This window comes from Chenopodium album, chromosome 8 (assembly GCF_948465745.1).
Source record: "Chenopodium album chromosome 8, dcCheAlbu1.1, whole genome shotgun sequence".
Taxonomy (NCBI): domain Eukaryota; kingdom Viridiplantae; phylum Streptophyta; class Magnoliopsida; order Caryophyllales; family Amaranthaceae; genus Chenopodium; species Chenopodium album.
In genome coordinates, this window is record NC_137841.1 from 27,560,022 (window position 1) to 27,573,690 (window position 13,669).

The 13,669-nt window shown below is 33.3% G+C and overlaps 1 non-coding gene across 1 annotated transcript; it reads right to left on the reverse strand.

Annotated features, from left to right (window-relative positions):
• Positions 1–13,289: 13,289 nt before the first annotated feature.
• LOC145556973 (small nucleolar RNA R71) lies at positions 13,290–13,396 on the reverse strand. Its single transcript, XR_014092060.1, has one exon. It is a non-coding gene; the product is annotated as a small nucleolar RNA R71 (small nucleolar RNA).
• Between the last annotated feature and the right edge of the window lie 273 nt (positions 13,397–13,669).

Consider the following 13,669-nt stretch of genomic DNA (forward strand, 5'->3'; position numbering starts at 1 on the left):
GGAGTTAATGATGTCTTCATGTGAGGAATTGTAAAGGAATGAGGGCTTGTGTTGGATTCTGTAGGGAGGATGCGGTTTCAAATGGGTTGTGTTGGTTTTGGGATGCATAAGAGTGGTTTTGGGGGTGTTTGTGGTGGTGGGATGGTAGTGATCGAGGAAGGTGACACTGAAGTTGGTGCATAGATTAAAAAAGAAAAAATAAAGCTTTAAAAAGGTCATGTGACCGACACGTGGGTGGTCAATGTAGGAGAAGTGAGTCAAGATGGAAATCTCGCGAATGATAGTCTTTTACAACATTTTTTATTTTATTAGGTAGTTTCTTACGACATATTTTATATTAGTAGTTTTTCACAAAAACCAAATTATATTATGTAGTCTTTGATAAAAAATCTTTATTAATATTCAATTTTTTATAATTTTTACTTATTGATATCAGTCAAAGTTTTGCATTGGCATATGTCTATAAGAGAAACATTTCATTTATTTAAGCACAGAGGAAGTATGTAGAAAGAATTTTTTGCCACAACTGGAATATTTCAATGAATGTGAGAAGGAACAAAATAAAGAATGTGTAATTCAACAAAAGAAACACAAATAGAAATAACATTCATAGTTCTTCAAAACAGAGGCGTGTTGGCTACATCTAAAGGCAGGAGAGACTGTGAGAGTACTGTTTTGTTGTTCTCGACGAAAAAAACCGATAACATATTACTTAAGCAGTATGAGACCAATCAATAGACTGAAAACGATCAACATACTCAAAATTATTAACGGATATAAAACAGAATGATTATCTCCTAGATGATCAAATTGTTCTGATCACTCTAAGAACTCAGATCAGATGGTTTATGACCTAATAGTTTCTGACTATGATACCAAATATGCGTAGGAATAACTCTAAGATGTATATATAGAACTCCCCTTGATTAGATACAGTCCATGTGTGAAACTGACGTAAAACGCCATCACATCGCCACACTATGCCTCAAACCATAACTTTTTTTTGGCACATCCTCAAGACCTCAACCCAAATAGTGCATCTAGGCGCATAGGGCCTGTGTATTTAGCATACACATAGGAAGACAATCTGGAGTTCGTGGTACATTTTCTCTTTTATTTTAGTATAGTGGTACATTTTTGTGTACTACTAAACATGTATAATGTACCATTAAAGTATAAGTTATTAGAATAGTATTTTTTATGTACTATTATGCATGTAGTGGTACTTTTTGTCATCATATTTTTCACATTCAGATTCCAATTATTTACAAAAATGTCATCCTATTTGCATCCTTAATACATAGGGACTATGCGCCTAGAGTTTTCCCAACCCAAAACTACATATCTATTTGACTTTCAAAATTTATTATTAAGTTTGTAAAATAAATAGGAAAAATCTGAAATTACCACCCAAAAATGTATTCATTTTCAAAATAACCACTCATTTAATTTTTTATTTTATTTTACCACCCCTTAAATTTAAAAAATACTCAGATTACCACCCATTTCAAAATTCGGATGGAATTTTGTTATGAGGACCCACCCAATGGCTAGTAACGAGTATGTCTAAGCATTACAATTAGCTATGTCTTCACTCCACCTCCCCCTTAAACCAATTTATTGAGTACAAGACAACCTAAAACCAAAAGAAAAAAAAAAAAAAAAAAAAAAAACCAAGAGCATGCTGTCTGAATTGCCACTACTACTGATCATCTTCTTCCTATCACCACTAAGAGCCGTTGGGTGGGGCCCACATAAGAAAAATCCACTTGAATTTTGAAATGGGTGGTAATTTAAGTAGTTTTGTAATTTAAGGGGTGGTAAAATAAAATAAAAAATTAAACGGGTGGTTATTTGGAAAATGGATATATTTTTGGGTGGTAATTTAAAAATTTTCCAAATAAATAAATAAATAAATAAATATACATAAAACTATTATTAACAATATAGGTGAGCGGGTGAGGATGGGTGTAAGAAAAGGGTATAAATAAGAGAGATTGTGTATATGAAAAACATTGAGTGAAAATGTGTAAATGTTGGCATAATTAAGAAGGGTAAACAGTGTTTAAAAAGATTATTATTATTATTATTATTATTATTATTATTATTATTATTATTATTTTTATATTTTTGCACAAGAGGGGTAAAGTATGTTGGAAACTAAACATACACACAACGAGGCTGTTAAACACCACCAGCAAATTTATGCAAAAAACCCACATTACGTTTGAATAATCTTCAATATCTTTACTATAGTAATAAGCCCCTACTCATTTTCTTCTATCTTCTTTCTATCACAATAACTTATCCAACCACCTCCACTCCCTCTTGCACCACCACCTAGTCAACTTTTGCCAATCACCAATTAGTGAATTTAATTGATACAAGTTGATTAGTTATCATGTGTACATTGTTATGTACTCCATACAATACATTACCTTAAAAAAAATGTTACGTACAATACAATACCCATAAAAAAAAAAAAAGACTGTCAATTGCTGAAAATTTCTAATTTTTAACTGTGTATAATATTGAAAAACAAGTAATTCTAGATTTAGAATTGCAACCTAAGAGATTTATATTGTAAGTCTTGCAACCTTGAAATTCTACTAGCTACATTAGTTGGCGGTGGATGTTCTTAAACAAGGTTAGAATGATTGGATAATGAGATATTATAGTTAAATAGTTTTGTTTCACCTTCTCATATATATTAAACGAAGATATAGATGCAAAACGCATATCTTTATGTCAAGACTAATACAATTGGATTTCCAGTACAATTTCACAAAGGTAACATTGTAAAATGGTTAAATAATATTCTACAAAACACCTCTTATACTGCATGATTGTCTAAAAAAAATTCTATTATAAAAAAAAAGTTTATAACCATTATGAACAGAACATTCTTTATTAGAGGTCTATATTCCACTATATTCTATCGATATTATACATATTAAATCTAATGGTAAGGTTCGAAGGTGAAAGCTGTAAAAATGAATTACTAATAAGTAACAAAAATTGCTTCAAATTTGATAACGATGAACAGATAACTTGTCAATCCATCGATCATATAATTTGTTTGGATGGAGTCTTGGATTCATCTTATAGTCTCATGGATTACATGTTCATGACATCAGCCCTCTCTTTTACATGGACCTTTCAATAAGTCGTTTAGCTGTCGTAGCCCAAACACTCAGAGGCCCAACTACAAGTAATTTCTGAACTAATGATACAAAGTAACACTCTACTTGTATTTTGTTGGGCTTTTAAAATACTATGATTTGTATTTAGGGCTGTGGACCAGTCCACAACCAGACCAAATCGGACCGGCACCAGAATGGACCAGAACATGTAATTGCCTATTCTGGAGGACCGGGGACCGCAATTGGTTTTACATGCATCCTTATGCATGTAGGAATGTAGGATTGCTGCAGCACCAACCCATTAAAGAAGCCCACTTGTAAAATGCGCCCAGTATAAAACGCTACCCAACCAAAAACGAAACCTATCCACACCGTAACTACCTAATATGAACATGATTTTCGTCCTAACTTTTTGATACTCTATTTGAATTTTTTGTTTCATAATCATATTAGGAAACACACGCTTATGTTCATATTTTGAATGGTTATGTTCACCTTCTGAAATGAATATGTTCATATATTTTATGCAGCAAATAAAAGTTTATCTGCCAGATAAACGAATTTTTGTTAATCTGGTGGTATTTTTGTAAATATATTGAAAAAGCGTGGTCATTTATTCAATATTTTTGTGAGTTGTCCAATACTGTTTGCAACTTGCATTAACTGTTTGGTGAGGAAATTACACATGTACCCCTCAATTAGTACATGAAAAGACACATGTACCCCTCCACTAATACTTGAAAAGACGATTATACCCCTGATAAACAAATTTTGTTTATCCGGGGAATTAACTGGGCACAACTCTTTTTTATGCCTATGTTCACTTTATGAAAAGCTAATGTTCACGTACGTTTAAGGGAAACTATGCATATGTTCATGTTTTGCATGATTATGTTATTTTCTAGAATTCATATATTCACATTTTTAAAAATATGTTCATATTTTTAATACTTATGATGCATATGTTTCATAATGAAAATATTTGTTCATGAAATATTCTCATTAAGTCTGTTTATGCATATGCTCTCTTTCTTAAATGCATATGTTAATTTTATTTTTATTTTATATTTTTATGCATATGTTCACCTTTTAAAATGTCTATATTCACTTTAAGGAAACCAATGCTTATGTTCATATTTTGAATTGTTATGTTTAATTTTGAAATGCATATATTCATAATTTTTATGCCTATGTTTACTTTCTGAAAAACTAATGTCCACATTTAAGGGAACCTATGCATATGTTCATATTTTGCATGATTATGTTCATTGATAAAAAAAAATATGTAGAAAATCAGATAAAATTCAATTCATTAGAATTAAGAAAATCATATATAACCTAATCAATTGAAATTAATCACAAAGTTACCAAATAAGAAATCGAAATTCACACATAGATCAAGTTGATCGAACATAACCAAAAATCAAATGAAATTTATATCAATTCATAAAAATTAATCAAAAAAGTGAAAAAAAAATAATTATAGGAAAGAAAAGAGAAGAGAGAGAACTTGGAAGAAGGAAACAAAAAATTTTAAAAAGGAAAGTAGTTACACGCGAAGAATGTTGAGCTGAATTTGGATGAACGTTGAGTGGGCTGCTTTGGGCTGCGTTTAAATGTTGTTGCAACCATTCTAGTTGTACAAGCATGCATATATATATATATATATATATATATATATATATATATATATATATGCGCGGGGACCGGACTGTAATCAACCGATCCGGGTCCCAGTCTAGACCTGTTTATTTCGATCCGTTCCAATTTTTGGTCGAAATGGACCGGTTATATAATTTTCTTTTCTTCTTTTTGCATTTTAATATCTTCATATATACATTATTTTTTAATGTCTTATTTTTGTTTGCGTGCTTTCCTATTTTGCAACAGAGTTTATAAATTACAAGTTTTGTACATATACTTTTTTTGAAATTTAAAATTTTAACCCAAAAAAATACATATTCCGGTCCATTCTGAATCGGACCGGAATATTCAGGTTTTTACTTGGACCTAACCGGAAACACGAAAGCACCAGTTTGTGAGGACCAAAGACCGAAGACCGACCCAGAATCCAATGGTCCGGTTTGGTCCTGATCGGTCTTTGGTCTTGATCCTTTTTTGTACATCCCTATTTGTATTTGTCTTAATAGGTCTTAAACTCGTGTTTTTGCAAGTTGTTGATTAATGTGTCGGTCAAAATAAAAACTCTTAAATAGATCTTGTTCACATTTTTTTATTGAGAACCACTAATATAAAGACACTATTTTATGTTTTACTAATAAAAAAAAATGTCACTATATTATAATAAAGGTTATTATGTTTAAATAAAAGTCGTTGTGTCATTATAAAGGTCATAAGAGATTAATTTTTTTAATGAAATTTTTTAATTTACTAGTCAATGTATAATAAAGATCACTATTTTAAAAATAAAGTCACTATGTTCAACATAACAATGTACTTCAAATTCACAATGATATTAAAAGTCACATAAGTTTTAATAAATGTTACTATGTTAAGATTAATGTTGTTTTGTTAAAATTAGGATCACTATATTCAAAATACAGTCGGTTGCACGTGTATGGATCTTAGGTCCACATTAATTTAATTGTAATCTAGGTACACACGTGTAACACATAATATAAATAGAGAGTATGTGAATAGTGAAAAAGTCTAACTAATGCGAATATTTAGGAAAAGAATAAGTATATACCTCCTTTGCTTTATTTCTTTTCACACTTGCAACACTTCTCTTTTTATTCTTGTCGATGTATAATTTTAATTGATAAACTTTAATTACCAATATGTAAAAATTTTAAACATCTGATATCAAAATACTATAAATCGAGACGAATCTAACATGATCCCACATGACTATTTTTTCTTAGCTATAAATCATTATTGCTAGCAGTCAAAGTGAAGCAAATGAATAGTGTAAAACTCAAACTATTACAAGTACAAAAAAAAAATAAAAATATGAAGGTCGAGGTATATACTTAGGAGGAAGTCCTAATACATCACTATTAAACACAAACAAAATTGCATAACGACCTTTTGTACTACTAAAAGTCCTATTAGTACTACTGCGATGTTTTTTTTTCAGTACTACTCAGAGTGTCTTTTGTACTACTGAAATCATATATAGTAGTACTGAGAATGTTCAGTAATACTATATCGCCTCTCAATAGTACTCTTAAAATGTAATTATTTACGAAATTACCATTGTTATGTATTTGCTTGTGCCTAACTGTGAGGCCTTAGAAAGCGCTCATATACTTAGTAACTTGCAAGGTCGGATGCTAGATTAGAGAATGCTAAGAAATTAAAGGTACAAGTTCGGATCAGGATCATCCTCAAGATTAAGTTTGCAAAATATAATTCTCTATGTTAATATAACGCCAATAACATCATATCTCCTCTTCATTTGTGAGAGTCTATGGCCACCTTCTCTTAATTTGAGTTGTGCTAAATTGAACTGACCTAACTTGAAATGAAGTGAAATTAAGTCTAAAAACATAGGGCCAATTACTTCAACCTTTTACATATATATATATATATATATATATATATATATATATATATATATATATATATATTGCCTTGAAAGTTAAAACTGGAAAAAAGGTTTGAAAATAGCGAAATTACGAGAATGCAATTAATGAGAGCGGGTGCAATGTGAGCCATTAGATGGAGTGCGATCAATGGATGAACATGATCTCAATATATATATATATATATATATATATATATATATATATATATATATATATATATATATATATATATATATATATATATATATATATATATAAGGGAAATTACACATTATGTGCAACAAACTTTTTCTTTCCTTTTTTGGTAACTTTTTCAAAATGAAATTACTATAATACCCTTGTTTAAAAACTAATAGCACTATTTTAGTTACTAATTTAAATTAATTAGATTATTTACATTAATAATTAAAAAGTTAAAAACCCCTTTCTCTCCCCTGCCACCATAATCACCGACCACCACCATCATCACCGACCACCCATGAGAACCGCCATACCAAACCACCAGCACCACGAACACCTTCGACACCAGACCACCGACACCAAAGGCCACCATAAACACCTCGGACGCTGAACCATTGCAACCACCAACATCATCTTCTTCATCTTCATTTAGGGTTCATCTTCCGTTCTTTATCGCCACCACCACCACCACCAAGGATCTCAAATTGTAATTCGAAACGATAGAGAAAGAGAATTGGGTGTGCGATTTGGCTGATGGATTCAGATATAGGGATTTCGATGGTGGATTTTGCTGGTATGATTTCAATGGTGGATTTCGCTGATACGGTGAGGGTTTCGCAGGTGGTGGGGGTTTTGGGATTTCACTCGTACGGTGGGGGTTTCGGGATTGTGGTGCTGGTGGTCGGGGCTTCGGGATTTCATAGGTGGATTTCGAAGTTTCTGGTGGTGGTGGTCGTTTCTGGTTGTCGGGGTTACAGAGTTTCGCTGTTGGTTGTCGGGGTTATCGTTTCTGGTGGTGGCGGATTTGCGGAATTTTTTTTTGTCGGTGGCCTGGGTTTTGGGATTTCTCTGGTGGAGTTTGTGGTCGTGGTCATGGTGGAGTTTCTGGTTGTGGTGTTGGTGGTGGGGTTTCAGGTGGTGTACGGATATAATAGTGGTGGTGGAGGGGTGTTAGTTGGTGGTGATGTGGTAAATTATTAGTCATACCACTCTTTAATCACTTACCCTTTAATCTTACTAATGAAGGCTTAACATCTTTTGTCTTGGAGTTCGTGTCAACCTATTTGTTGCACATAATGCGTAACGGAGGAGGTATATGTAAATTGTTTGGTAAATAGCTTTTAGCTTATTTTGACCAATTAGAAGTTTGACTAATTAAAAAAGCTAAGTTGGGCATTTGGTAAATAGCTTATTAAAAGAGCTTTTTGGACTCAAAAATCTCTTTTACAAAAGGAAATTTTGTCTAAAACCACCCAAAAAAAATATATTGCCTAAGACCACCCATATAATAAATTTTGTTGTCTAAGACCACCTAGATCAACTTTTCGGCATTGACTTCAAAATTCGACATTGACTTAGGGCACGTGACAAGCACGTGACTCCTCCCCCTTTCTTTTTTTTCTTTTTTCTTGAATTTTATGGGCATTTTTGCCTTGAATTTCTCTCTCCTCTCTCTTCTCTGCTCCTCCTTCCTCTTTCTCATCTAGCTTATCCTTGTCCCTCCTCTTTTCTCTCTATCCACCACCAACATCAACAACCATAAACAACAACAATGGCGCAACACCAACAACACTAACCAACCACCACCAACATCAACCGCAACAACAACAACTGTTGCAACACCAACAACAACAAAGCCAACAACCAACATCGTCAACCGCAACTACAATAATGGCGCAACACCAACAAGGCAACAATAACAAATTAAAGCCAACTACTTACTATCTCTTGTAAATCTTGTTTTAATGTAGGTTAGATTGTAAATCTAGTTAATTTTTTATGTAATTGTGATGTTAGTTTATAAATATTATTAGATAATTGTATATTTATATATTTTCTTTAATTTTTGTTGGTTAATCATCGTTTTATTTGTAGATCTAATGGTTTTGATTTTTTTTGTGTGGTATTTTTCGATTTTATTGTGTTAACTTTCTTATTTATGGGCTTATTTTCGTTTCTTGGGTTAATTTTCGATTTTTTGGGGTTGATTTTCGTTTAATTGGGTTAATTTTGGTTTTTGGCAATAATTTTTGGATGTTGGTGGTGGACTGTGGTTGTGTGTCACGGTGGGGAAGAGGCTGGTGGGAATGGTCGTTGTGTTGGTTGGGTGAGGTGGTGGTTTGAAGTGGAGCTGGTAGTGTAGGGCTGGTGGAATGGTGGTGGTGTGCCATGTGCGGTTGGGTGTGACGGTGGGGAATGAGCAGGTGGGAGTGGTGGTGGGTAGGTAGGTGGTTGGGGTCTTTGTGTGGGTTGGGTGAGCTGGTGGTTCTGAGGTGGGGTTGGTGGTTCTGAGGTGGGGTTGGTGGTGTGGGTGGTGGTGGTCAATAATAGTCAGAAAATTCAAGTGGGAAAAAAAAAGAAAAGGGGAGTGGGGGTCACGTGGTTGTCTCGTGCCCCGGGTCAACGCCGGAATTCAAAGTCAATGCCGGAAAGTTAATCCAGCAGGTGGTCTTCAACAACAGACATTTGAATTTGGGTGGCCTTAGACAACATTTTTTGGGTGGTTTTTGACAAAACAAGAATTTGGCGGGTGGTTTTAGACATCCAAAATTCATCGGCTCCGACGAGAATGCTGGCCGAAAAACTCACTAAAGGTACGCTTTGCACCCAAGTCATTAGTTTGTGGTGTTTTGGCTACTACACAAAGTATAGGGTGCTGGGTGCATCCAAGCCTAAAAATTTTATAGTAGTCTTTTGAAATATGACAACCATAATATTTTAATGATTATATAGTTCATAATTGACATATTTTTTCCAAGTAATTATTTATATTTTTTTTATTAATGGTATTAAATAGTATTGTCAACTTTTTTTTTTTTTATTTATCAAATTTTTAGTTTCATTTATGTAATTTTATAGTTTCTAAAAAAAAAATATTTATTTTATGTTGAATTAAAATTTTCAAAATTTATATTTACGTTGTAGAATTTATAAGAGTAATTGTGGCCATTTTATAACGTGAAAAAATAAACAGATCATATTATATATCATTAAAATAATATGGTAGTCATTTTTCAAACAACCGCTAAATTTTGCCTATTATATATTGTGTCTATTCAAGCACGACTCTAATAATAAACACCTTAAATTATTTAGAAATAATTAACATTAAGAATTAATAAAATTTATTCTGCAGGGATAAAAACTCTTCATATACTTAACCTTTCAGTTTAAACAATTGTCTATTATATGTAAACAACTTAGTCAAATCATTTTTATAGCATTGTTTATTCAATTGAAATTACATTACAAGTTACATAATATCACTCATGATGTTGAAATAAAAAAAAAGTCCTTTTTAAAAAGAAACATGTACATTTAATGATAAAATTGTAGTTATAGAGTACGAGATATAATATCAGTATTATGGATATCAAAATAATAAAGATGCGATTCTATTGATGCAAAATTAAGATTTTTTTTTCATTCACTCATTAATATAGTTGAAAATCAACCCCTTTTTAAATTTAAGTTTGATCAAACTCACGTGATCATAAATTTATAATGATTCAGGGCATCGTCCGATCTAATAATTAGTTAGAAATAAAATTGAGAAAAAATGAAAATTGGCGAAATTGCCAAATGTTCATGCGGATGAACTTTGTTTGAAAAACTTTTAGCTTAAAAATAAAATTTTCTAAAAAAACATAATATCTATAGTTTTGTTTATGCTAATTTTCGTTAAGTGGGATTGAATATCAAAATCTAGGCTACGGATCAACTGAATAAAACCACGAATAAAGTAAATGCGGAAAATAGAGAATCGACACAAGGAATTGTTGACGCGGAAAACCCGATGAAGGTAAAAAAATGCGGGTAGAATGAGGATCTACCAAACTTTCACTATGCAAAGAATATCAAAGATTAAGGTTACAATGTAAGTATGGAATACTCTCGGCTGCTAGGCTTAGATGATCTTGACGGATGATTTTTCCCTTTTATATATAGATGCCAATTAGGGTTTCTAACTAGCCGTTGCAAAGTGATTAACGGTGCCCCTAAATATTTGGAACTACATCATCATTATCTCTATTCTGCCCATCCTTTTAACGGCCTAACACTGCTGTCACATGGACTTAGTCACTGATGTATTCATTTTATATAGTATTTTACCCCCGTCCCTTGGTCATAATTAGTAGTGTTTTTGGCTCTTTAGAGCCACTTTTATTACTAATTGGTGTTTTCTAGTGTTTTCGTAGATTTGGTTGACTTTTGCAGGGATTTATGCTTTTGGAGTATTTTCCCGAGATATTTCGGAGCAATCACGAGCACTGGAGAAGCACGGCCAGATTTTATAGCCCAGGGCCGGTTGGAGCCATCGAACCGGTGATTAAGGGCTCGGTAGAGGTGATACCGGGGCGTTTGGACCGAGTATTCAAGACCCAAAGAGGAAACCCAGATTGGCCCGAAGAATTGGAGCCCAATCGAAGTCCAAATATTGGCCAAAAAGGCTGGCGCCCGGAGACGCGCCCGGAGACGCGCCCGGCCGGGCGCGAGATTGTTGTTAGAGGTGAAAAAAAAGGCGCGCCCGATCGGGCGGTGCCTCGCCCGATCGGGCGCGTGTTTATTTAGGAGACAATTAGAGTCGTTTTAATTTGTTTTAGTTTAGGATTTTTGTACGGAGTATAAATACTCCTCCGTAATACGATTTTAGGACGACTTCTTCTTCTCTTAATCCTTTCTCTTAGACTTTCTCTCTCTACTTAGTTTTCTCTCTCTTAATCTCTCTCTAAACCTTTGTTCTTATTTCTTTGATTAATTCCAGATTTACTTTGGTGGCGATTTCTCTTCCCTTAATCTTAGTTATTTATTTTATTCCTTTGATCATGATTTATTTTATTGCTTTGCTTAGTTTATATTTAATTATGTGTGAGTAGTTTAATTTCTAGGGTTTATGGGGATCTAATAAATAATATGAAGGGGTAAATTTATTGTTGTTATTTATCAATGCTAGATTAATTTCCTATTGATTGATTTAATGCTCTGTGACTAGATTAGGCCTATCTTTTATGCATGAGTTTGACAATATTGATTCAAGAATCGAGAGATGAGAATTAATGTTTAGGTCTAGTTTCAATAGGCAAGTTAATTTATAAATGGTTAAGTCAAGATTCGTGAGATGAGATTTAATACCGGTAATTTAATTGTGTGATTGTAATAAGTAGCGAGAGCCCTTTACAATCTGATTAATTGATGCATTGATGATTGACTATTATTGATTGTTGGTATTGCATGATGATTTCTTATTGGATTGTTTTAATGTTTTACAATTGCGGCTTGTAAAAGTATAGCAATATTAAATTGATGAATCGAGCAGATGTTAATTTGATATTAAAGGCTATTTTCAATAAGAACTTAGATCTAGTAAATTGCGAGAGCCTGTTAGGTCTATGTTGGTTAATAAATTGCGAGAGCCTGTTAATCATGTTATTTATGCAATGTCAATAATTGATTACCCTATTTTACCCCGGAATATTATTTATTGGTGAACCTATGCCCTAGATCCTTTTATATATTATTTTCTCCCTTTTCCTACTCTTTTTAGTTTAGTTTCATATTCAACTTTTAATATTGGTTACTTAAATAATTTAGATTATAATATTTAATTAGGAGTAAAAAGACTTGTTTCCCTGTGGAGATCGACCCTACTTCCCTATCTACTTTAGTTGGTGAATTAGGTAATTATTTTTGATTAGGGGATACGACTTTACCCTATCAAATTTTGGCGCCGTTGCCGGGGAAACGGTTTTATTTTTATTTCTGATTATTTTTGTAGTCTAGATTATTTCCCTTTTTGTCTCAGAGAGCGTTAGTTCTCTGAGACAAATCTCATATTTGCTTCTAGTTTTTGTTTATGCCCAGGTGTTCCAGATCAGGTTACATCCCATTCGATCCTGAGATCGAACGTTCCTTCCATAGACAGAAAAACTTCTACAAGCAAATCCTGGCGGATTCTGGTGATAATAACAATAATCACCGAGATTCTCCAACTGGTTCTAGCAATTCAGAGGCATCATCAGACACAGAATCAGAGATGGCGGTTCCAAAGAAACTTAGTGATTATTCACAACCAAAGCTTACGGATTTCCCACATCTCACTCCCACTCCGGCTCTTGATGGGGTTCAATTTGAAATTAAGCCTCAATTTATAACGATGATAGAGAGGAAGCAATTCAGTGGAGCCAAGGGTGAAGACTCGAATCTTCACATTGCCGACTATTGTCAATATTGCAACACCATAAGGCAAGCCGGGGTCACTCAAGACCAAATCAGGGAGATTCTCTTTCCCTTTTCTTTAACTGGAAAAGCTAAATTGTGGTTTAATGGTCTAAATAGAACTACACTTGGTATAACTGACTGGGAAACTCTTGTTTTGAATTTTTATAACAAATATTATCCTGCAGAGAGAACAGCAGTACTACGGAGTGCGATTCAGAATTTCGCCCAAGAAGCCGATGAGTCTTTATATGAGGCTTGGGAGAGGTTCAAGGACTTACAAAGAGAATGCCCTCACCACAATTTAGCACAATGGCAGTTAATCCAAGCCTTTTATAACGGCATTGGAAATTCTTCTAGAATAATTTTAGACTCTGCAGCTAGTGGGAGATTTATGAATCTTAATGTTGATGACGCAGGTCAGGTTATTGAAGATATGGCGATACACAATTCCCAATATGGGAATCCAAGAGGATTTGCTAACAAGGGGAAACATAGCATCGACTCTGTATCCTTTTTGCAAGCTCAACTGACCTCTATTTGTCAAAAATTAGATAATCTGACCACTGCTAACGTAGC